Here is a 22,795-nt window from a genome sequence, read left to right as displayed (position 1 = left end):
TAAAAATCGGGTATTATATTATTATTCGTGTATTTCCTCACTGCTATAACCCCTTCCGTTTGAATTTGAATCAGAAACACAAACTGTAGCCTCGGCTGACCCCAAACATTCACCTGCATTAATCACTGAGTGGTTTTTGGGTACTTTGAGCGACTGAATGAAAGGCACTTTCTTCGAGGGACATTGATAAAGCAGTCTATAGGAATGTGTGCATCGCAGCACATTAATAACCTTGTTCTTTATCAGCGCCAACCTTGGAATATGTAAATGCGATTTCTGTCACTGATGAGGGAAAAATGAATTATTCTTAAAGCTGCTCTATGAAGGGACAGTTGACAATATGTTGTGAAGACACATTATGTAGCGTCGACGTGGCCCATCTGAAGCCAGTAAATTAAAGCTCACCAAAAAACCACAAAATGATTTGTTCTTTTTCACCCATTTCTGTACTTCCTTGGAGTGCATTGTCAGAAGGGTGTTTGCTGGCGAATAAAATGCTTCGGTTTTTATTACATCGCTCATCAATGTTCCGTGACCACTGGCTCGTTGTCCAAAAGCAGTTATCATACCTTTCCTGCCTCAGTGCCCGTACGCACAAATGCACCTGTGATATTTTTTTGGGCTATGGTTGTGCCTGCACTGGGTAATGTCGCTGTGTGCCTAAACTGAAGGCTGTGTTGGTGTTCACTCTCTCCTCCTGGTTCACCTTCCGCTTCTCCTACTTCCTGCGTCGGAGTCGCACGTTATTTGGAATCGGAAGCGCCTCCAAATTAAAACAACGATGTGGATAGCCTGCGAAGGTACGGTAATTGTGTCCATAGTAACAATTTTAAAACTGAGGGAAAACTTTTATATGTAATATTGATATACATTTTTTGCGCATTTTAATACTCTAACAATACTGAAGTCATTTTTTTAAAACTTACATGCATTGTGGTAATGGTATTTGCGCAGTAACCTATTTGCGAAGTAACAGTATTTGCGTACTAGTAGCATGCGTATTAAAAGCATGCTAAGTAATTGTACCTGCGAAGTAAAAAATGCGTAGAAACGGTAAATCGTAGTAGTGGCTGCGAAGTAAAGGTAGAATACCCTTTGGAGATGTTGACACACAAAGATGTGTCTGATCTGGTGCTATGGGATAACAATTGCTTGCTTGCTTTCCTGGAGCTGAAAGAGTGTCTGTGTCGTGCCTGATCACAACAAAGTGTTTTCGCTATTCTTTCATGATTGAGAAGGTTACACTCTGTCTTTACTCACAAAGTTACATGAAAGCGTCCATAAACCAGTGGCCTATTTCTCTGCTACATTAAATCCTGTAGCGTCGGCGTTCCCATAGATGTCTCAAATCCGTTCCTGCAACTGGAGTCAGTATTGAATGGTGTGAAAGACTCGTGATTGGTCATCCACTGCCAGTGTACATCCCACATTCAGTGCAAATTCTGTTGACTAAAACACAGTATTTGACCAATAACAGGTTAACTAAGTACGAACAAATGGTATTGGCTGCTGGGAATGTTACTCTGAAGCATTGTTCTGTGTTAAACTCTGCTACATTGTTACCTGTTCCAAATTCTGAACATGACTGTCAGTATGTCACTGAACTGTGCACCACGTCCTGCCATTGTCGATGAACCCCTGTCTGATCCTGATCATATTCTGTTTGTTGAGGACTCATGTTTAAGAGACAATGAAGGAAATCTGATTGCAGCCTTTGCTGTCTGTACTGTTTCTGGTGTAGTGGAAACCACTTGGTTAAAAGGAGTATACTTCATGCAGGTGGCTGAGCTTATTGCCCTGACCCGTGCATGCACTGTCTTCGAACAACTCTGTGTCACGATCTACACGGACAGTCTATATGAGTTCGGTGTGGTTCATGATTTCGGACACGTACAGTCACCAGTGCCCCCAGTGGAGTGTCTGTTCTCTAAGTTTCTTCTAATTATGTCAGTGAGCCCTGGCTGTTGTGAGTACCTCAGAGGTTGAAAGTAGGTAGGACAATGGAAGCACATGTTGCCATGAAATTGTTGCCAGTGCTTTTATTTGTGTAACAGGCAACTGCATTGCTCCTTCCTATTCAGTGTCAGTGCTATATTATTGAAACTTGACCCGTCTAGCACCATAAGCAAATCCACTGGAGTTGTGCAATTCTGCGGCTGCAGAGTATATGCCATAATTATGGCTTTGCCACATTAGTCACAAAATCCATAATCTCCTGCATAATTTACAGATTCCAACAAAAAACATTTTCCAGCTCAAATGGATCAAAGGTTACTAAAGATGCAGCAACACGTGTTGCAGGGCAGTGGAGAGCACTCCGCAAGGGTTGACTGATCACTTTGCAGTTGCCTATTGCTTTATTTTGGTGGTTAAAGTGGAACTCATAAGGTGCAAGTTTGCCAAGATACTGTTAACGTGTAAAATTGAAAAATAATGAAGTAATACTATTACAAAATGTGCTGCATTATGCCGAGTTATTTGGTTTTTCTTGCCACAAAATTTAGTAATCCTGTGTTATGTTGATTTCATTCTTGTGCACAAGACGGAAGCATGCAGGTTTCTCTCGAGAACTCTGCATGCGACCTCCTTGTGTACAAACTTGTTTGCATTTAACAGGGTTCCACGCTCCATGCCGTTTGCTGTCAGCGGTTTTACAAGCAAAGATCATTATCGTACTTGCATCCCCAGCAGCAGGACGCCGTGGTCGTGGGTGTATTCAGCTTACCAATAAACACCCTTTTTAGGTCTCACTCTCGAGACCTATTGTGGTGGAGTTGCCTCTCAAGGGAGACAGACATGGGCACGCGCGTCGATTTCACATCGTGGACGCGCACACCCAGCCCCTCGGAGCCGTGCACATCTGTTGCTCCACATTCACAGCCTCTCACAATCACGCGCGCACACAAAGCCACACTCACGGAAGCACACACACACACATGCACACACATACACGCAGGCACACACACACACCCCTACTCCCTCTTACCTTACTGGGCTCTTGTTGTTGATTTGGCGCCCCCTCCCAGGGCCACACAGCACTCCTCAAGGACAGCGGCGAAGACTGCAGGCGCCGCGCCGCCACTGGGCACGAGCCGCAGGATACGCTGATGTGCATGCTCACGGTGTGCCTACAACGTTCCCAACGCGTTCTTTCGCTTTCCCTCACTTTCCCTCCCCTGCGGAGACAGTTTGTTTGCAGACTCGCTGTTTTGCAAAACTACAGGCTGCAGAATGCAGTGAATCAATTACGGCTGTCTCAGCAGACCATCGTGCCCTCTGGTCCTGCTGTCCACCCTGACAACAGGTCCAGTGATACCAACGAGGGTCAGGCCACAGAGGCACCTCCCGCACAGCAAAGCGACATTCAGAGCCTCAGTGTCCAGACTAACGTAGTAGCTCCCAGCGCTTCGGGTCGTACTCACCGTTCCACTAGTCTCCCAGACCTGCAGCACTGCACGTGCCATGTTCCAGCACCGTGCTGCTACAGGGACGCGCCGCAACACTACTACTAATTTCTCACCGCTTGCTCCCTTGCTCGGGAGTGTGCTTGGCCCCAGCTGGATGCTGGCCGCCGCAGGGGTCCTTAGCAGCCCATGGGTCCCGCAGTGTTCGTGCTGTATGCTTTTCTTCCCAGCGGGGGCTCGGATCTCTCATCTTGCGCCCTCCTCCTCGCTTACTTCTGTCAGGCTCTCTCCGCTTCACAAGGCCTTACAGGCTGCGGACCTACACAGCTCAGCACAGCATGCACATCCTACTGTCTCAAACGGAGTTCTTCTCCAATCCTGAGCTGGGGAGACTTCCAAAGCACTCCGCAACATCTCTCCAGTGCCCTGATGCAGATGCTGGACTGATTTCTGTAAAGTAGACAGCAGATGCCATGATTATAAGCAAATTATTAAACCTGACTGGCAGAGCTGCATTGCAGTGCGGCCATCTTGCTGTGGGCCCTCTAGCCCCTCAATAGTGTGTTACTTTATGTAAAAAAATAAAAAAACAGTAGAATTTCACTGAAACACAAAGGTAAGAGGGACGTCATACTTAGGTTCACTTTTTACCCATTCAAAATCATAGAAATTTGGCAGTTATAGTTATATTTATCTGAAGAAACTCTAACTCGTGCCGTTAAGTAACTCTAGGCCACGAGTTATAGTTTCTTAACCCAAGTATAGCTAATATATATGTCTACCCCCCCCCCAAATAAAATTTTACAAAACAAAAATTAAAGCTAAAAGGCTTGGCAGTTAATTAACGTTGTATCTATTGGCTTTGCCTCTGCTTGTTTTAGCTGCAGCTGTTGCCAGAATCTTTCTGACATGGAGGGTAGCGTGAAGATAGAGCCCGTATGTTGCCATCTGTTGACTCTTGAGAAAGCTGTTTTGCTTGAATATCGGACTGCCCTGGCTCATTTAGATTCAGATTAATTTTTCTCTAAATGTTTGCTCTGTGCAGCTCCTGTTTTTCTGGGCCCCTGCCTTTGATCTGAGCATGCGCAGTGCAGGCTGTTTATCTCCAGAGATAGCAGCCCACAGTCCAAGGAGATGAGGCGGGCGGCATCGAAAATGCACGCAACTTTCATTCAGATTAATTACAGGTAACAGGAGCGCATAATATTTTCTATAGACGCGTCGGGTGCTTTCACGTGTATAAGTGTCATTCAAACAAAAAAAAAGTGTAAAAACTTTTCCGTTTCCACATGAGAAGTTTAGTGTGGTGCGGAGGACCTGAGAGCATCACTCTCAGGTCCTCTACTGCCCTCAGACCTCATGGACTGACCCTGTGACGCCTCCTGACAGCGCCCAGGGCCACCCTGACGGCAGGGCTCACCCACGGATTTCTAACTGATAGGGCTGTGACAGAATGCGGTTTGGCATGAGCTGTAGAAGCATATTCACCATGATAAATGGGGGCTTTGTGGGAGGATTATTGGGAGAAATGTAGTGGGAAATGAAGCATTAACATTTCTTTCCGTAGCCCTTCAAAACAATATACCAAGGTCACCCCACGGATCTGCACAACAATCAAAATTGTGCAGCATATGTTGGTAGCTTACATTAACAAGCAGGCCAGGCCGGCGCGTGGCACAGGCTGGAACACAATGATTAATCGAACAACAGCGCCAAAAGATTGCCTCTTTTCACTACTTTCGAGGCAATTATGTATTTTTTTGCTCAGGAAAATGGGCCTTCGCAGCGCTGCAGGTGCGATTGGGTGCGAAATTAGAAGGTCCATTAGATGAGAGGGCAGCTGCCGCCCTCCCTGGGTTTCAAGGGAAGAGGTAAAGGACTGCGTGGAGGGAGGGGGGGGGGGGGGGGGCAGGCATGAGCTAAGTGACGGAAGGAAAGTGTGAAGAATGGAAGGAGGGACGAAGATAAAAAGCAAAGAAGGAAAGACAAACAAAAGCAAGGGAGTTAAAAAGGAAGGCTAGGGGAAGAAAGGGGAGGGAGGTGCGCTAAGGGAAGAAAGGAAAGAGTGTAGAATGAAAGGAGGGAGAAAAGGAAGAATGGGAAAAAAGGAAGAAAGGGAGCGGGAAGGGAGAAAAGCAGAACACTAACCATGAATGGAAGGAAAGGAAAGTGCATAGGAAGGGGAGTGCAGATGAGCAAGGGAGGGAGGGGAAGTGAAGAAAGGAATAAGAAAAGGAACAAAAGGAGGGTTAGTGGAGCAGGAAGAATGAAAGCGAGGATGGTATAGAGGGGGGGAGATGAAATAAGTGTGAGGAATGGCGATGGCCGATGGGGCAATAAACTCAAATTAGAAGACAGGACAGTAGAAACGAAGGAAGTGAATGAAGGAACAAGATATATATAAAAGAGAAAATAAGGGGAAGAAGGAAGTATGGCTGAAAGGAATGGGAGCAGATGGAAGGAGTAGAAAGATGGAGATGGAATGGTTAAGGAAAATAGAAACGAAGCAAAAGATCAACTTAGGAAGAGAGGAAGTAGGAAGAGAATGATGAAATGTTGACAGGAATGAAGGAGGAAGAGCTGAAAGTATGGCAAAATGGTATAAACGTACAAATGAAAAGAGTGAAGAACGACAAAAGTGAGAAAGAAAGGAAAGAAAGAAGAAGGAAGGTAAAAAGTGGGCAGGTATAAAGTAAGGTAGAGAAAGGAGGAAAAGTTAAGTAAAATACGAAGGAAGTAAAAAAAGGGAGGAAGAGATGATAAAAGAAATACAGGTAAGGAGAGGAAGGAATGAGGAGAAAAGACATGAAAGGAAGGAAGACGAAGGAATGAGGGATAATTGAATAATGTACAATAAAATGGAAGGAACGAACAAATGAAAAGGAGTGAAGAAAAAAATGAAAAAGAAACTTAGTGTGGAGGGTAAAATGGATGCCTATCTCTGATAGTTGTCTTTAGCGCTGCCCAAAGCTGCTCGAATTTCCCACGGGTAAGCCTCCCCTCCCTCCGGTCTGGAAGGGCTCCATGAGCAGTGGTGTCAGATGAAGAAACGAACCCTCTCCTAATGTAGTGACGTGGATTTAGGAATTAGATAACGGTCAACGTTTATGTTTTTATTAATGCAAGGGCGAGAGTTTGGCAGCCGTTATTTTGGAGTTTAGGTTTTTGTGAGACATGTTTTTATGCTTCCACGTGGGCCCGTCTGTTCCCGGTTCGTCCTGGTGACATGGGCATTAGAAGAGGGGCCTCACTCTTACCACCAGAACTGTCAAGGGCCTCTGAGAGCGAGGCTGCAGGACCCTGTCGGTCTGTGGTAAGATGGGTGGTCTGTGGCAGCTAACAAAGGCGCTTAGGGCCGCTGACACATATCGCCTAGTGCCGCCGCCGCCGCAGAGGAATGCAGGGACGCCTCTCTCTCTTGTGTGAACCGCACCTGGAAGCTTCCTCCGTGCTGCAAAGGGTGTGAGTGTATTTGGTGAAACATGACTTCAAATTATTATATTTTTTTTTGCCAGGGCTCGTAAACGCTGCGTCTGAGGCTCTCTGCCCTTGGGTGTACCCTCCTCCCTGCGCACTCCTGCTGTAAAGAGAGTTTCATTTCTGGGAGTGTTCTATAGTGCTTCCCAGAATACTGTGTTTTTCACGGCACTAGTGTAGGTTACATGTGTTTACCGCTCATGAGAAAGGTGTCACTTTGGTCTTCTGCTTTCTTACGCATCCACATGTGCAGAATTTTGTTTTGACATTAAGATTCCATTCCATCAAATGATGTATTTGTATTTTGTATAGTGCTCGGTGCTGAGAAGCTGCTTCCAAGCACTGCAGCACAAACAGTGTCTGTGAGGCATGGGGTTGAGAATGAAGGAGGAATGACAGAGAAACAAGAATTGCCACAGCTCCCGATTTCATGACCATGTTAAATTAAAATGGGCGTGACTTTTAAAAGACCCTATGTTGCAGGCTGTTCCCACTGGTTATCCATGTGATTTTTACCAAGAAACTATGCATTCGTGCTGGTGGAGTTGTCTGTCCATTAATAGTCGCATTGAAGTTTTTCTGTAATGCTTAAGTCTGGTGTGCACTTTTCAATGTTTAAAAACAGCCTTCTACTACTTTGCTTAAACAAGCTGTCGCCGTTGCGCCCCACACAGCACTGGAGGGGAGGAACTGCAGAGAGAGTGGGGTGGGGGGTAGAGTAGCGAGCAGGGCCAGACTGGCTACCGGGCGTTTTGTCATGCTGCCAAGCTGGGGTCTGATTTTGTTGATGGGGACCTGCGTGAGCAAAACGAAATTCGTTTTGCATTGTTGATTTCGAAGCACACGCAGGTCTCCATCTACGAAATTAGCCCCCACCGCAGTGACATCAGCCCCCAGCTCTGCAGAATGCCTAAATGCCCGGTAGCCAGTCCGGCCCTGGTAGTGAGGGCAGGAAACAGAAGACATGAGTAATGGCCCATCAAATAAGAGAAAAGGAAAGTGCTCGGAACAGGCACCCTTGGTATGCCTGTGCGCCGCAGCTCGTCTGCTTCATGAACACTTTTCTTATCTGCTTGCAGAGAGGAGACACCATGCGCATGCACATCGCCTGTCTGTGCGCGCACATGGTTTGTCTCACTTCGCTAGCAAAAGCCACAACCTAAAAAGTGCACAGCGAGGACATGCTGAGGGTGGTACTGTACACTTGACAGGTCTAAATAGCATATATTAGCACTCGGACATCCGATTTTCAAATTAGAAGAATAAATATCCTCTGTGCCCTTCTTGCAGAATTGTATCTGCTACCTGATGACTTCAATTGTATTTTACCTATTGTCACCCAAGCAAAGCAGGCATTTGTAATAGCATTTCAGGTGCATTCTGTGCGTAAAAGATTACTGCTGAATGCCATGAGTAGCACAGATGTATCACATTCAATGTGCACAGCGCAGAAGTTAAAGATGCAACTTGCATTTCTTTCCTTTTCGGTAAAGCAGAAATAACAATTGTTTCAAAAGATGCAGTTCCATCCAACAGCAAACAATGCAACAAGTAATTACAAAAACGCTAATTTAGATTGACAACTTTTTGGCTGCAGCAAAGCTTGCTTGAATAAATGCAAATTAAAAGCAGGCTTCCGTCGTCCACTGCTGTCTGCAATAACAAATTCTGAGGTTGAGATACAGCGAAGTATTATTAGCAATATTTTGAAATACATCTAGGGTGAGAGTCCATTAACTTTTATCTGTTTTTGACACGGGGAGCTGATACTACGGTATCTGATATCCGTTTAGTCTTCACTTTTACCACTATTGCACTGTTATCATCACAGTAATCCGTGCCCATCTTTGCTCCAAACATGGCTCCCAGGCTGTATCTGCTTTTCACCTCAGTTTCCCAGGAGATCACAGTGCCACAGGACGCCTTGAAATGCTTCATGCACTGAGTGCTGGTGTTGCTTGGTCATGGATGTTTGGGGACAGTGTGAGTGACCCATTCTCCACAAGCACTGTTAGTGCTTCCACCTTTGGGGGTGTGCAACCCAATGTGTATTATGTGATCCTTGGGTTGGTAGAAGATATAATTGATATACTCTTTTGAGGTTAATATCCCCTCAGATACCTTGGGAGTGAGTTCAGCGTACATTTACACCGTTTTCATGAGCATAACTGCCAAGCTTTCATATTGTTTATATGTCTTCCATAGTGTAGTACCTGACAGCTTGTTCACCCCTTGTGTCCCATACAAGCCAGGCCTTTATTGGCATGCAGCTCAGGCTCCAGTGGCATGTGAAGTATCAGTAGGTGTTGTAGCACCCAGGATAATGTGCTGCATGGCTAAATGCATACAAGTTCTCAAAGGCGAGACCTACTGGATATGCCAATGCTTGTCTAATAAGCTGTTGAAAAGCAAATTGTTTTAAAAACTGTTTTGAAAAGAGAAATAATAAAATATCTCAATAGTTCTAGGTTTAGCAGACCACCAAGTAGCAAAATCCCTTCTAAGCGAACACGGATATGCCCATAAAGAAATTTTGTTGCAGAAAAAAATGGATGGAAATCAGAATATTGTGGTTGCTACAGGCGATGCAGTGCCTATCTCAGGCAATGTCCCCTCCAAATAAAAGGGGAATAAAAATCACAAGCTCCAAGAACAAAAGTGTATGTCAGAATATACTGTCCATCACTGTTCCTCTGCCACTAAACACACCATCCAAAATTATTTTAGGCTGCTAGGGTTATTATTCCTGCATGACAGAGTACTTCTCATACTCTCAGCTTGTGAAGGTGATCACTGATCCTCAAAGTGGCAAGTGCTGCTAATTGTGAAGTGAGAACGCTCACAGAGTCAGTGGCAGATTAAGCTACTAGAGCTCCTGTTCAGGGTGGTGCAACTGGCAAGGTTTAATCATTAGTATATCTCAGGGCTCACTTGCTCATCAGATTGCATATACATCCAAGTGACAGTGCCCACTTTACCATAGTATTACAAGGACATACTATCATAACATTTTAAAACTGTAAATCACCATTGTCATGACATAAAACAAAATGTGCAGATATAGAAATCATACCAGAAACCAGATTCCTCTGGTGTGTGAAGCATTGTTGAACCCGAATAGATCATTCTCAGCCATTGGACAATCCTTCCTGGCTCCTTCTTGCCCCGGTATTTTTTTTTAGATAGATAGATACATTTATTTCAGTTAATAAAAAACATGGAATATTACACAGATAAAAACGTTAAAAGATCTTAATTCTACTGAAATTAAAATCAGATTTTAAAAGTTTCCTTTAGCATCACTAAAGTTCCAATTGTGCCCTGGTTAAAAAAAGTCACTTAGGTTACATTTGTTTGACTGTTTGCGGTCAATAATCGTTCGGCTTTAAGATACAATTTTATGAAAGCAGCCATTATTTGTGGAGATTCCTTTCATACAAAAAATCAAAATAGTAGTGCATGCTGACATGATCTAATGCTAAACATATTGCCCAGGTATGTCCAGCACCACTGTCAGGCCAAATACACATCAAATACCTTCATTGGCTCCCCCTCCATAAAAGAATACTTTTTAAGATACTGATTGTTGCCTTTCGAGCTTTTAACAAATCAGGTCCAAAATACCTCACCAGACGCTTTCCCCACTATAACCCCAGTCGATCCCTCCGTTCTTCCCAGGACAACCTCATCCTCCCCGCCAGGTACAACTTGAAGACCAAGGGTGGAAAAACCTTAAGCTGCCTTGCCACTAAAGCCTGGAACAACCTGCCCAAAAATCTGAGACAACAAACTCACGAAAAACCCTTCAGAAAACACCTAAAGACCTGGATTTTTATCCTTTCCGACGACTACACTAAAGCAGCCATCTAATGTCATACCGTCACCATGACTGATCTATCAGGAATTTCAGCGCCAAGATGCTCCCTCCGGAGCGAACGCCGCGCTCTAGAAATACCCCCACAAATATCACAAATATCACAAATATCTCGGTATGTACAAATATAGAGCCATACCAGAAACCCTGGTATGTAAAGTCTCCTTTCAATGCACAAACATTTCCTAACATGCTGCCATACACTCTCTAAATCCCATCTCCTCTTCACCCTCTTCTATCTTCACCCTCCTCAAATGGGTATCTGAGGATACATAGATTTGGAGCTGCAAGTGATGTCCACCTGCGACTGACCCAAGTGCCAGCTCCTTAGTGTGTTACTACACAGTATAGACTGAAACCTGTGGAAGGTAGATTGAAACCTGCACATTAAGTGAACACGCTAACTCGACATATGTCTGTCTCACTCATCTGTCCTATGCCTCCTAGGTTTGCCCCATAATTTGCTGATCCCAACCAGCAGATTGAAAAGTTTTTGCACAATTTTGGTGACTACAAAGTATAGTCTTTCGGAATGTCAAAGCATTTAAGACCTCTGAGAGCTTAAAAGGTCCAGGACAGGCTCGGTCAAATATTAGATTACCCTATGAAATCTTTTGTCTTGCCTATAATTCAGACCGACACCGCTTTAACAAGTAGTGCTGTGTCTGAAATTATCTAATGTCTTTCCTGGTCATTTTGCCAGTATGGCGGGGCAAATCCAGTCATATATTGAGCTGTTTATGATAAAAGTGCAAGCAGTGTATTCTAGTTTGAACAGGTTATGATATACCCTTTATGAATTGACTGTAGTACCAGTTTACAATATTAAGGAGTCCCCTGTCAACTTTTTATAAGGATACTTGACTATTAGCTGGCCTGGCTCTGGGCTATCGTATGAGAACCGGAGCAGCATCGGTGATGTGTACACTAGCATGGCATCTGGGTGACCCAGAATGGATGCTAGTGTACACATCAATCCATAGAAAATTATATCAGTCGTGAAGTCCGGTACCATCCCATGCAGGCGTCTGAAATCCTTGTGGACATATCCCCGATCCATGGTAAAAATGTTTTGGTCTGACTGAGGCCTCCCATTTATCTGGGAGCAGTTTGTACTTTCTTTGGTGCATGCAGCGCACATCAGTGACTTTCATTGCTGCTAGTGATGGAGTGCTATGCCAATTATTAACTCCTCGAAGTAAATGGACATGCGTATCTGCTAATCTGCGTCACATAACACTCAGAATAGTTTAAAATAACTTTAAAGAATATACACTTGTAAACTCTCTCCTGTAGTAAACATTCAATGAAAAATGTGTTGAAAAATGCTTTGTTTTGGCCTTTCTGTCTCCAACATTTTCTTGGGGGGACAAGCCCCCAAACTCCCCCTAGTAGTGGGAGTTGGTCTCACTTTTACTTTGTTCTCTCTGATTCATTACTTGTGTCTATTTTTGGTGCTCTCTGAAAGACTGTCTATGGGTACATATGACTGGGTGGGTGACCTGGTGCTCTTTAAGGTCATCATCTACTATTTACTGTGATTTGAAAGTTGATACAATTGAATATGTAATGAAAAATGTGCTGTAAAATACACCATTTTGGTCTGTCTTTTTCTAAAATTTTCGTGGGGGGAGAACCCCCCCAAACCCCCCTATTAGTGGTCGTGCTCGCTCGCTGCGCTCGCTCGCTCGCTAAGCGTGCCGGGGGCTGGTCTGCCAAAGTTTGCCAGGGCTGCTTTCAGTTCCCAGTCCGGCCCTGTTGGTCGGTAGAGAGACGTACACTTGTTGCAGCCAAGAACGGCAATCCCACGTCATCCGCACCACACTAAACTTCCCATGTCGAAACGGAAAACTTTTCACACTTCTTTATTTAACATATTGGTGATGATTGGGATTTCAACACACACCGACTGCACCTTCATTTTTTGGGATTTCCACTGCGTTTCGCTTCTCACCTGCCTCGCAACACTTCAAGGGGAATTTTTTTGTCATCATCTAGAGGCTTGTGTTTCCTCCAACTACAGCCTCTCTCTACGCTTCTTCACGGGATCGCGCACGTCGATCTCCAACCTAAGGACACAACGTTGTGACTACCCCTAGCTGATGTACAAGAGGCATATCATTGGCTAGTTTTGGAAACAGCTGGTTTGGTTGCAGTCTGCTTAGAGCAGCTTGTTCACATCCGTGCAACGGATAACGATCTACTGGCAACTATCGTTCACCTCCCGCTTTCCTGCTGTCTTCTCTTATTCAACGCAGCACAAGTAGTCTGTAAGTACAGACAAGAAGGTTTATTTAATGTTTTTTTCATTCATATAATCGGCGGCTTTCACTCAGGTACTGTGTATTTCATATTCCTCATTGCCAGCCACATACTCATGCATTTGGTTTGTTTAATGTAATACTTTCTTTAAAATCCGTTTCCAATCATTAATTGCTTTCTCTGTCAAACATGGCTTCTGCTCAACAAATTACAGCTATTCCACCCTTTCTACAGTCACCTGGCAAACCTATTGTTCAGTGGCGTCAATGGATAAAAGTATTGACAACTATCTTGTAGCAATTGATGCCACGGGTTTCTCACCTGCACGCAAAGCAGCTGTTTTATACAGTTGTACAGGTCTTGCTGCACAAAAAGTATTTGACAACTTGCTGCAAGTAATTCAAGCAGGTTCAGGTGATGATGGCGTTGACCCATTTAAAGAGGCTCTAGCTTGTTTAACAAAACAGTACGACGAAGAACCGAGCATCATGCTTGAACACCATCATTTCTTTAACCCCTTCGATGCTGATGACGAGCTCAGCTCATCATCAGCCACGGGGGGCGTGTGCGGATGACGAGCTGAGCTCGTCATCTAACGCGGCTTTTGAAAAAAAGCCGCGTAGGGGAAAAATAACCGCCGCAGCGATGCGGTTAAAAGACAACAAAGCATTGATGAAACTGTTGAGGAATATATCGCAGAATTGAGGATACTTGCATCAACCTGTGACTTTGGCGCAAATACAAACTTTGCTATTCAAGACTAATTTGTCTTCAGGTGTTGTTCTCACAAAATACAGGAGAGAATATTGAGTTGCAGGAACCCCACTTTGTCTGAAACCATTTACATAGCAAAGTCAATTGAACGTTCCATTGTCTCCTCTAAAGCAATTCATAGTGGTCAATCTGTCAATTCACTTACTGCTCAACCTACGGTTCCCATTTCTGCTATTTCAAATGACAATTCTGGTAGACCTTTTCAAAAAAAGAACACTGATATGTTACAGATGTGGATCCAGATCACATATTGGTAAATCACCCAATTGTCCAGATATTGGCAAAAAGTGTACCTCATGCACAAAATGTGGCCACTTCCATACAGTGTGTAGAAGCATTAAAAGACCCTTGAAAGTTAACAGCATTGATTTAAATGAGGACATAAAAGCTATTTCTGAAAATCTAACTAACATTGTAGTAACAATTGAATGTAATTCTATTAGTGAGTATGGTGCAGTCAAAGGTCCTTGGTGTGACGTTTTTATTGCAGGTTTGCCATTCATGGCTATGGCTGATTCTGGATCTCCCTTTACAATTCTTTCTGACATTTCTTTTCAAAATACTTGGCATGGTAACAATTCACTCATTCCTACTGATGTCAATCACAAAGCATTTGGGGAAACTGAAATTGATATGCTTGGTTACTTCATGTCTAAATTGGTATGCTTAGGACATCATGTTTTTACAAAAATGTACATTGCAATTAAGAGCAGAGACATTGTTGGTTGGCAGGACCTTGCTAAAATGGGAATATATCTCAAACCAGGCTCTGATAACCCTATTGTTCTTGGTAATTTACCAGAAGGTTACATTGATGATTGTGAGAAGTTGGCCTGGTATATGATGCTCACTAGTTCTAGTGATCACCTTGTACCATGCCAAGCAACCCTTATGATGATTGGTTGTAAGTCAACCTTATAGACCAGCTATCCTAGTAGCGTGGACAAAGCACTCTTAGGCTAAACTCTGTAAAGGCATGTGAAGAAAGCTGTTTTACCATATACAATCCCCTTGAATACCAAATGAAAGGACACCACACAGATATATATTGAAAATATATATATATTTATTTACTACAAATATCCCCTATACTCTTTATGAGCACAGAAGCAAATGCGTTAAAACAAAACACTGTTTAAATGTACAAAAGCTGCACAATATGGATGAGCCCTAGGGGCCACCTAAACCATATACTAAAATAGTGGTATAAGTACCACGAATCGGAAAGGAAGTAGGCCTAGGGCCTGGGGAATCGCTGGAGCTGTTCGGGACTAACAGTGAAGAAGTCGGGAAAGGCCCGCGGGACTCGGGTGCAGCGCTTAAAGTACACGCATACACCAATGCAATGTCAATGGTGCGTAAAAGTTACAAAGTTAGTGTTTAAGGAACCTTCCGACTGACCTAGAAGGACAAAACTTTAGACCTAGACACTAGAGGTGTGTACCAGTGTAGGAACACCGGCGTTGCTGAGTTACCTCACCCACAGGAAGCGGGTGCACAGGTGCGAAGTAGTGTCGGGTTTCGTCACCCAGGTCGATGGTGCCTGAAGATGAAGATGCTGCAGGCGGGTCGTCGAGGAGAGTTCCGGTGGATCCAAGGGTGGATCTGAAGAGGTGAAGACCTGAAAGCAGAGGGGACAATGTTCAAAGTCACTAGCCAGTGACTACCTTGGAACCAGGATGGAACCAGGGGTGTCGGGTGCAAACAGGCGAAGAGGTGAAGATTGTCTCTGCAGCCACGTGGACACGAAGAGGTCAAGGACGTCCAGGCGTTGCTCACCAGCTGTCCCACAAAGGCTCTAGCTGATGGCGGTGTCGGCTTCTTGATCGGAGCAAACAGGCCTTGGCTAATGCAAGCCACGCAGGAATCGATGCAAGCTTCTCACTCGGGCCAGCAAGGTCAGAGCGGGTGCTCCTTTTCAGGGGAGCGAGGGCCAGTCTGGAGCAACCAGACCAGCGGTGTTGTTTGTAGGTTTCATCGCCAAGATGGCCGCTAGCCACGTGGCAAGTTGCCGGGATGGCGCGTCCAGTGGCAAAGTGCAAAAGGGCCCCACGCAGATCGTGGAGATGCTGGGGGGCTGATCTTCAGTGCAAATGCTGCTCGGTGGTGGGGCTCCTCAAACCCCAAAGCACAGCGTCGAGGGTGCCACGGGTGCTGTGCAGTCAACTTCTCGGGGGTCTTTCAAGAGGTCCGGTCCCACGTCTCTCGGTGCCTCCACGGGTCTCTTCTTTGCAGGGACTGTGGATCGGGCTCTGAGATGTCTGGGAGTCTGGGTCTTGTCGGGCTCTGAGCTCCGGCGGGAGGCGGCGGCGAAGCAGACGTCGAGTTGCTGGATGGTGCCTGTATTCACAGGGTGGTCACTCCTTGGCCACAAGGGAGATGCTCTTCAGTCTTCTGTGCAGCAGAATGTCGAAGTCCATTTTTCTTCTTAGTTTCAAGTCGAGTTCAGGATGATCTGAAGTCTTAGGACACAGCTCCTACTCTTGTTCCAAATCTGGGGGCCGGATCACCTGCTAGGTCCCTCCTCTGGGTGGGACCAGGAAGGGGGGTGGTTACACCCCCTTTCCTTTGTCCAGCTCCGCGCCAGGACTGGGGCTGGGAAGCCCCAGCACCGGTTTGGACTGGCTTATGCACAGGGACACCTTGTGTGCCCCAGGCATGTCTCATTCTATTCAGCCCTGTCCTACCCAATACACAAAATCCTGTCTGGGGTGATGCTAGCACCTCCCAAGGCAGGAAACCCTTTGTCCAAGCCTCCCTCGCTGGAAGGACTCCCAGCAGCAGGAGGTCAGACTTGTGTCTGTGGTGGCAGCATCCATTTTGTGATGCTGAGGCTCGAGTTTAACTTTAACAGGGGTTCAGGTTATGTACATGTCCCTCTAGAAGGGTGGAATGCTACCCCCGTCGCCAGAACTGGCGAGGGGGTAGTATCCCAATTTGTATGACACCTTACTTGACATGTTTTGATAAAGCCACACCAAAGTTAGCAAGTAACCGCGAGGATTATAATGCACTTAAGATTATATGGTATGGCAATATCCCGGAACAGCTAAGGGAGTTGTTCCCGACAGCTGCAGACAGGCTCAGCTCATGCCAGAGCACCATCTCACATGAAACCAAGCACTTTGCCTCCAGGATTGTTAAGGCCTGCCATAGGAGTGACTTATAGGTTAACATGTGTCCAGATGTGTTAGATATAGATATACTATACCTAAGTAAGAGGTGATTACACCAACTTACCCCAGCTGATTGATCAGCCAGTTGTGTCAAATATGGAGGCCAGGCCAGGGGTGGCATAATACATGCTGCAGCCCCTGGTAGGCCTTGGATACACCTATGCCCTGGGTACCTGGGGTACACTGTTACAGGGGCCTATAAGGTGAACCAGTTCCAATTGTGTATGTACCTAAGGTACATGGAGTCCATTTTAAGGAGAGAGCAATTAGCCTTGGGCCCTGAATAACAGGATCCCAGGCCAACTAAGTCAAAACCCAGCTAAACACCAGGCAAAAAGTTTGGGGGTAACCATAGTCAGATATCCACCTTCCTACACAACCCCCCCCCCAAACGAAAGGAGATAAGGCTATCCTTGACCAGGTAAGCCTATATTGCCTAAGTGGCCATATAAGGAAGTACCAGCACTGGCTTGGTTACCCCCTGCCTCATGGTCCACTAAGCAATCCCTCACCCTAAGGGTATCTGAGGGTCTCCACCATAGCGAATCTCTACCTGTGGTGTGTCTTGGCAAAGTTAAAGGCTTGTGTTGAGATGGAGTACTGAAGTGAGATTCCTCTGTAGGACTCAGCTTCCTCCAATCACTCTCCACCATGTAGGCCTTTCTTTCTTTGACTGAGTTGCACTGTGCTCTCAGGGTCAACCTCTGGCTACCTAAAGCTGGAGGCTGGGTCCCTCTGTTTGGCCTACTGGAGGGACAGGTCAGGTTTGGGGCCTTGGGGTCCCAGGTTTGGCTGTGCCTAACAGTGTCCATTTGGGGGAGGTCCCTAACTAGTGGTAAAGGGATCCCTCAGGAATTTTTAAAGTTTTCTCCTTGCTAGGGCTGTTAGCTTTGGTGCCCCTAATCTGCTGATGGGGGTGCTTTATTTGACAGGGGGCCCTTTGGGGCTCACTGACCTCCTTGACCTCTGCAGCCCTGGGCTGACTAAGGCAAGGTAGAGAGGGGCATGTTACCTGCTCCAGACTGGGTCCCACCTGGGAAGGGTCCACTGACATCAGAGGCTCTGTCAGGATAGGCCTAACCACCTCTGGGGCAGTTCCTTCATCAGGGGTAAGATCAGTTCCCTGAGGAGGCTGATCCTTTTCTAAAGTCTGGTGGGAGGGAAATTGCTCTTCCTCCTCAATGCTCTCTGTTTGTGTGGAGTGATCCATTGTTTCAGGCTTCACAACACATGAATCAGTTTGAGTTTGGGCTGTGGCCATGACAGCCCCACCAACCTTTTCAGGAAGGGACTCAGTTTGGGTATGGGCTGTTATCATAACAGCTCTGCTAACTTGTTCAGGGAAAGAATCTGTTTGAGATGGGGCTGAGACTTGCACAGCCCTACCAACCTTTTCAGGAAGGACATCTTGGATTGGGGATGTGGCCATCACAGCCCCACTAACCTTTCTATGGAGATTTACCATTCTAGAATGGATTTCTTGTTCAACCTCAGCCCAGGCTGAGATTTCCAAATCATTCCCCAGTAGACAATCTACAGGCAAGTTTGGGGACACTACCACTCTCTTTGGGCCAGTGACTCCTCCCCAGCTGAGATTTACCACTGCTATGGGATGATTTTTCGGAACTCCATCAATGTTTGTCACCTGGTATGTGTCACCAGGTAAAGGTTGCCTAGAGGGGACTAGATTCTCAGCCACCATGGTGATACTAGCCCATGTGTCTCTGTAGGCCTCAACTTTCAAACCATTGATGAGGGGTTCCTGTCTATACTTGCTCAAAGTGTTTGGGCAATCAGTGAAATTGGCAAACCCCATGCCAGTTTCATAGACAAGATCAGTTGGGGACCTGTTTAGGCCAGAGTCCACCTGTGTTCCAAAGGTAAACCCACCCAAATTCTTGGGGGTGCTCCCGCCACCTGGGGGACCACTGCTAACAGTGACAGGAGGTGTTGGAGCTTTACTTGGAGGTATATTTTCCTTATTGCCATTCTTTGGACAACAGCTGTCTGTTTTCCAATGGCCAACCTGTTTACAGGCATGGCAGTAAGGCTTTTTCTGTGTAGAGGAAGTGTCTTGGGACCCACCCCCATCCTTGGAGTTTTGGGGCCCAGGGGAAGTCTTCTCTTTGGTTTTATCCCCACCTTTCTCTTGAGGCTTGGTAGTCTCTTTCTTTTGGTCACCACCCTGGTTCTTAGGCCTGATCCTGGTTCTGACCCATTTGTCTGCCCTCTTACCCAATTCTTGTGGAGAGGTCAGATCAGAGTCCACCAGGTGATGATGTAGAAGCTGGTTTTGACAATTATTTAAGATTTGCTCTCTCATCATCAAATTATACAATCCTGTATAGTCTGTAACTTTACTTCCCAGCAACCAGCCCTCCAGAGCCTTAGTGGCACATTCAACAAATTCAGACCAGTCCTGAGTCTGTGTCTTCTGGGTCTCTCTGAACATCAGCCTGTACTGTTCAGTGGTTAAGCCTAACCCATCAACCAGAGCACTCTTCAGGACCAGGTAGTTTCTAGAATCCTCATCACTAACTGTGAGGAGTCAGTCTCGGCCTCTACCTTCAAAGGAGAGCCACAAGATTGCTGCCCACTGCTCCTGAGGGATCTGCTGTACTCTGCAGGCTCTCTCAAGTGCAGTCATCCATTTGTGGATGTCATCACCAGCTTTGTAGGGGGGCACAATCTTATTCAGGTGTCTACTGTCTACTGTCATAGGACCTGTCATTATCCTTAGGGATAGTGCTGCCACCAGTGGATCCTAATCCACTCTCTCTAGGCTGTCTTGCTCTAGCAAGTTTCTCTTGGGCCAGGGCAACTTCTAATTCTCGCTTTTGGAACCTAAGCTCAGCCTCTCTCATGTTGGCCTCATGTTCCCTTCTCTGAGGGCTAGTCATCCCCCTTCTGGAGTGACCAAGAGAACCTCTAGAAGCCTGGGAGGTGTTGGATTCACTAGAGTGACTCCTCCTCTTCTTGTGCTCCTGGTTAAGTCCACTTGGGGGTCTGAGTGGGTTTAACCCAGACTCAGTCCCAAATAGGCTTAAGTTAGCCTGGCTTAGCCCTCTGACTGGCACCTGACTATTTCTACCATCATCAGAATCACTGCTCTCCCCTTCTGTCTCCTCTTCTTCCTCCTCCTCCTCAGGCTGAGTATCTCCAGTGACTTGGTCTTCCTCATCTGTCTGGATAACAGGGACAGGGGAATCAGTATTATCATCTTCAGTGGGAGAGCCTCCTTCACCATTCCCTGTGGGGTCCGGTTTAGAGGTCTTTAGAGCTTCAGACTGGTCTAAAAGCTCTCTGAGGTGGTCTGCTGTAGGGGTTGGGCCCGTTTTGATACCTCTTAAGGTACACAGCTGCCTCAGTTCTTTAAAGTTGAGCATAGCAAATTTGGATGGTGCCCTTGGAGGGTCACTCTCAACAGGGACAGGTGGACCCCTCTGCTCCAGACATTGCTCTAGTGTGGGTGGATATGTTGCAATCTACCTACACTGGTGTTTACCTACTAAACCTATCTAGTAGTTGCAGTCAGGGTGTCCTACTCCCTATCCTCTACAACAACTAAGTTCAGTAGAACTTAAGTATACTAGTCTTGTTTTAATATGTACCTAGCAGGTACCTGTATGATCTTTCAAATGATACTCTCAAAGATTGGAATGGTAAAACAACAGCAAGCTCAAATCCCAACCGCTGCTCACCAATGTGAGAAGTTGGCCTGGTACAAGGTGATCACTAGAACTAGTGAGCATCATATACCAGGCCAACTTCTCACAATGATGACCCTTACAATGTTGATATGTTATCCATTAGTAACCCTTCCATTTTAGATCTTACTACTGATATTGAGAATATTATCAATCAACTTCCCATGGTTCTCAATAACAATGTTGGCACTGTTTTGGGTTTTGAACATCACATCAGACTCAAATCAGATGCTCAACTGCTGGTGCATAAAGTCAGATCCTTACCCTTCAGTGCCAGAGATGATCTTAAGAAGGTACTAGTTGATCTCTGTTCAGAAGGTATCATTGATCCTTGTGATTCTTCCCTTTGGGTTTCTCCCATTGTCGTTTGCCGCAAAAAATCTGGCGAGGTTAGACTCTGTGCCGACTTGCGCTCTTTAAATAAGAACATAATTATAGATTGCCATCCCCTCCCCAAAATCTACTAGCTAGTTTAGAGGGTTCAAAGTATTTTCCCTCATCGACCTACATTCTGCATATCACCAAATTCCCCTTAGCAACGAATCTCAAGAACTCACCACTTTTGTCACCCCTTTTGGGGCTTTTAAATATTTAAGACTACCCTTTAAATTGGCCTCCGCCTCTAGCGGGTTCCAGCAACTCTTGGACTCACTTTTCAAGGATATTCCCGGGGTCCAAGCTTATCAAGATGCCATTCTGGTTCATGGTAGCACTAGAGAAGCACACAATCTCACCTTATCTAAAGTTTTGTCCAAGCTCTCCACTTCTGGAATGACTATCAGGCTTAAGAAATGCAAATTTGGTGTCCAGACCCTTGACCATCTAGGTCACACACTTTCTGCTGAAGGGATCAAACCAAAATTATCTTTGATTAAGACAGTACGTGAAGCTTCATCTCCCAAAGACAGAGATCCTTACGCTCTTTTCTGGGCGTAGCAGAGTATTATGCTCGCTTTGTTCATGGCTATGCTCAGATTGTTGAACCACTTCGAGCTTTACTTAGGAAATGAGCAACATTTGTGTGGAATGATGAGTTACAAAATGTTTTCAATCAAGTTAAAATAATTATCAGCCATTCCAAGAGGATTGTAGATGTTTCTTGAATGTGGATGCTAGTCTTTCTGGTTTAGGTGATGTTCTTTGTCAATGGGTGGGAAACAAAGAACACACTATTGCATTTGCTTCGAGAACTTTACGACCTGCAGACCTGCATTGAAAGGGAAGCACGTGCGTGTGTTTGGGCCATTCAAAAATTTAGCTCTTATATTTGGGGGCGAGAGTTCGATATGTTTACTGATCACAAGCCATTGGTCTACATTCTCGCTGGCTCTGATCCCAGTACAGTTTCTGCAAGGCTAATACGTTTACTTTCCACATTACAAGAATATCATTTTGTAATTAAACACATACCCGGGGGTAACATTTTCAGAGCGGATTGCCTCTCTAGAATGTCTTTGAAATTTGAAGACGATGAATGTGATACCAGTATCTCTGAGTGTGTGGTTGCAGCTATAGATGCTGTCAAAGAATATCTCTCCATTTCTGAGAATACATGCAAAGAAGAATATTCCAATGATCACAATCTGAGTAAAGTCAAACAGTTCATTATTGAAGGATGGCCAGAAAGTAGAACTCTTTCTAGTGATATTCGAAAATTTGCCTATGTAGCTGATGAACTGTCCATTGCTGATGGGTTTATCATGCGTCAGGAATTATTTATTCCCACTGAGAACCTACGCATGAAAGTTATCCAGCTAGCTCATCAAGGTCACCTAGGCATTTCTAAAACTTATCAACGCATTAAAGAGTTCTATTGGTGGCCTTCCATGGAGGCGCAAGTGAAATCTTCCATTGAAATTTGTGCAGAATGTCTTCTGTCTGACAAAAGATGGAAAACGTTACAAGCCCCCTTGTTAGAAATGGGGTAACCAATTCTACGGGGGTAGCATGGTGCAGAGCGGGCAGGCCAAACTCCTGAGGACATGTGTGAAGCATCCACGCAGTACACACAGACGACACACCAGGCACACCACAAAAAGAAACATGACACCAGTTTTGGTGAAAAAGAATAACTTTTGTATTGTCTCAAATCTGCAACAGAAATCACAGTAGTCACTATGC

The sequence above is a fragment of the Lissotriton vulgaris genome, chromosome 5 (assembly GCF_964263255.1).
Source record: "Lissotriton vulgaris chromosome 5, aLisVul1.2, whole genome shotgun sequence".
NCBI classification, from domain to species: Eukaryota; Metazoa; Chordata; class Amphibia; order Caudata; family Salamandridae; genus Lissotriton; species Lissotriton vulgaris.
Note: the sequence above shows the minus strand (reverse complement) of the source record.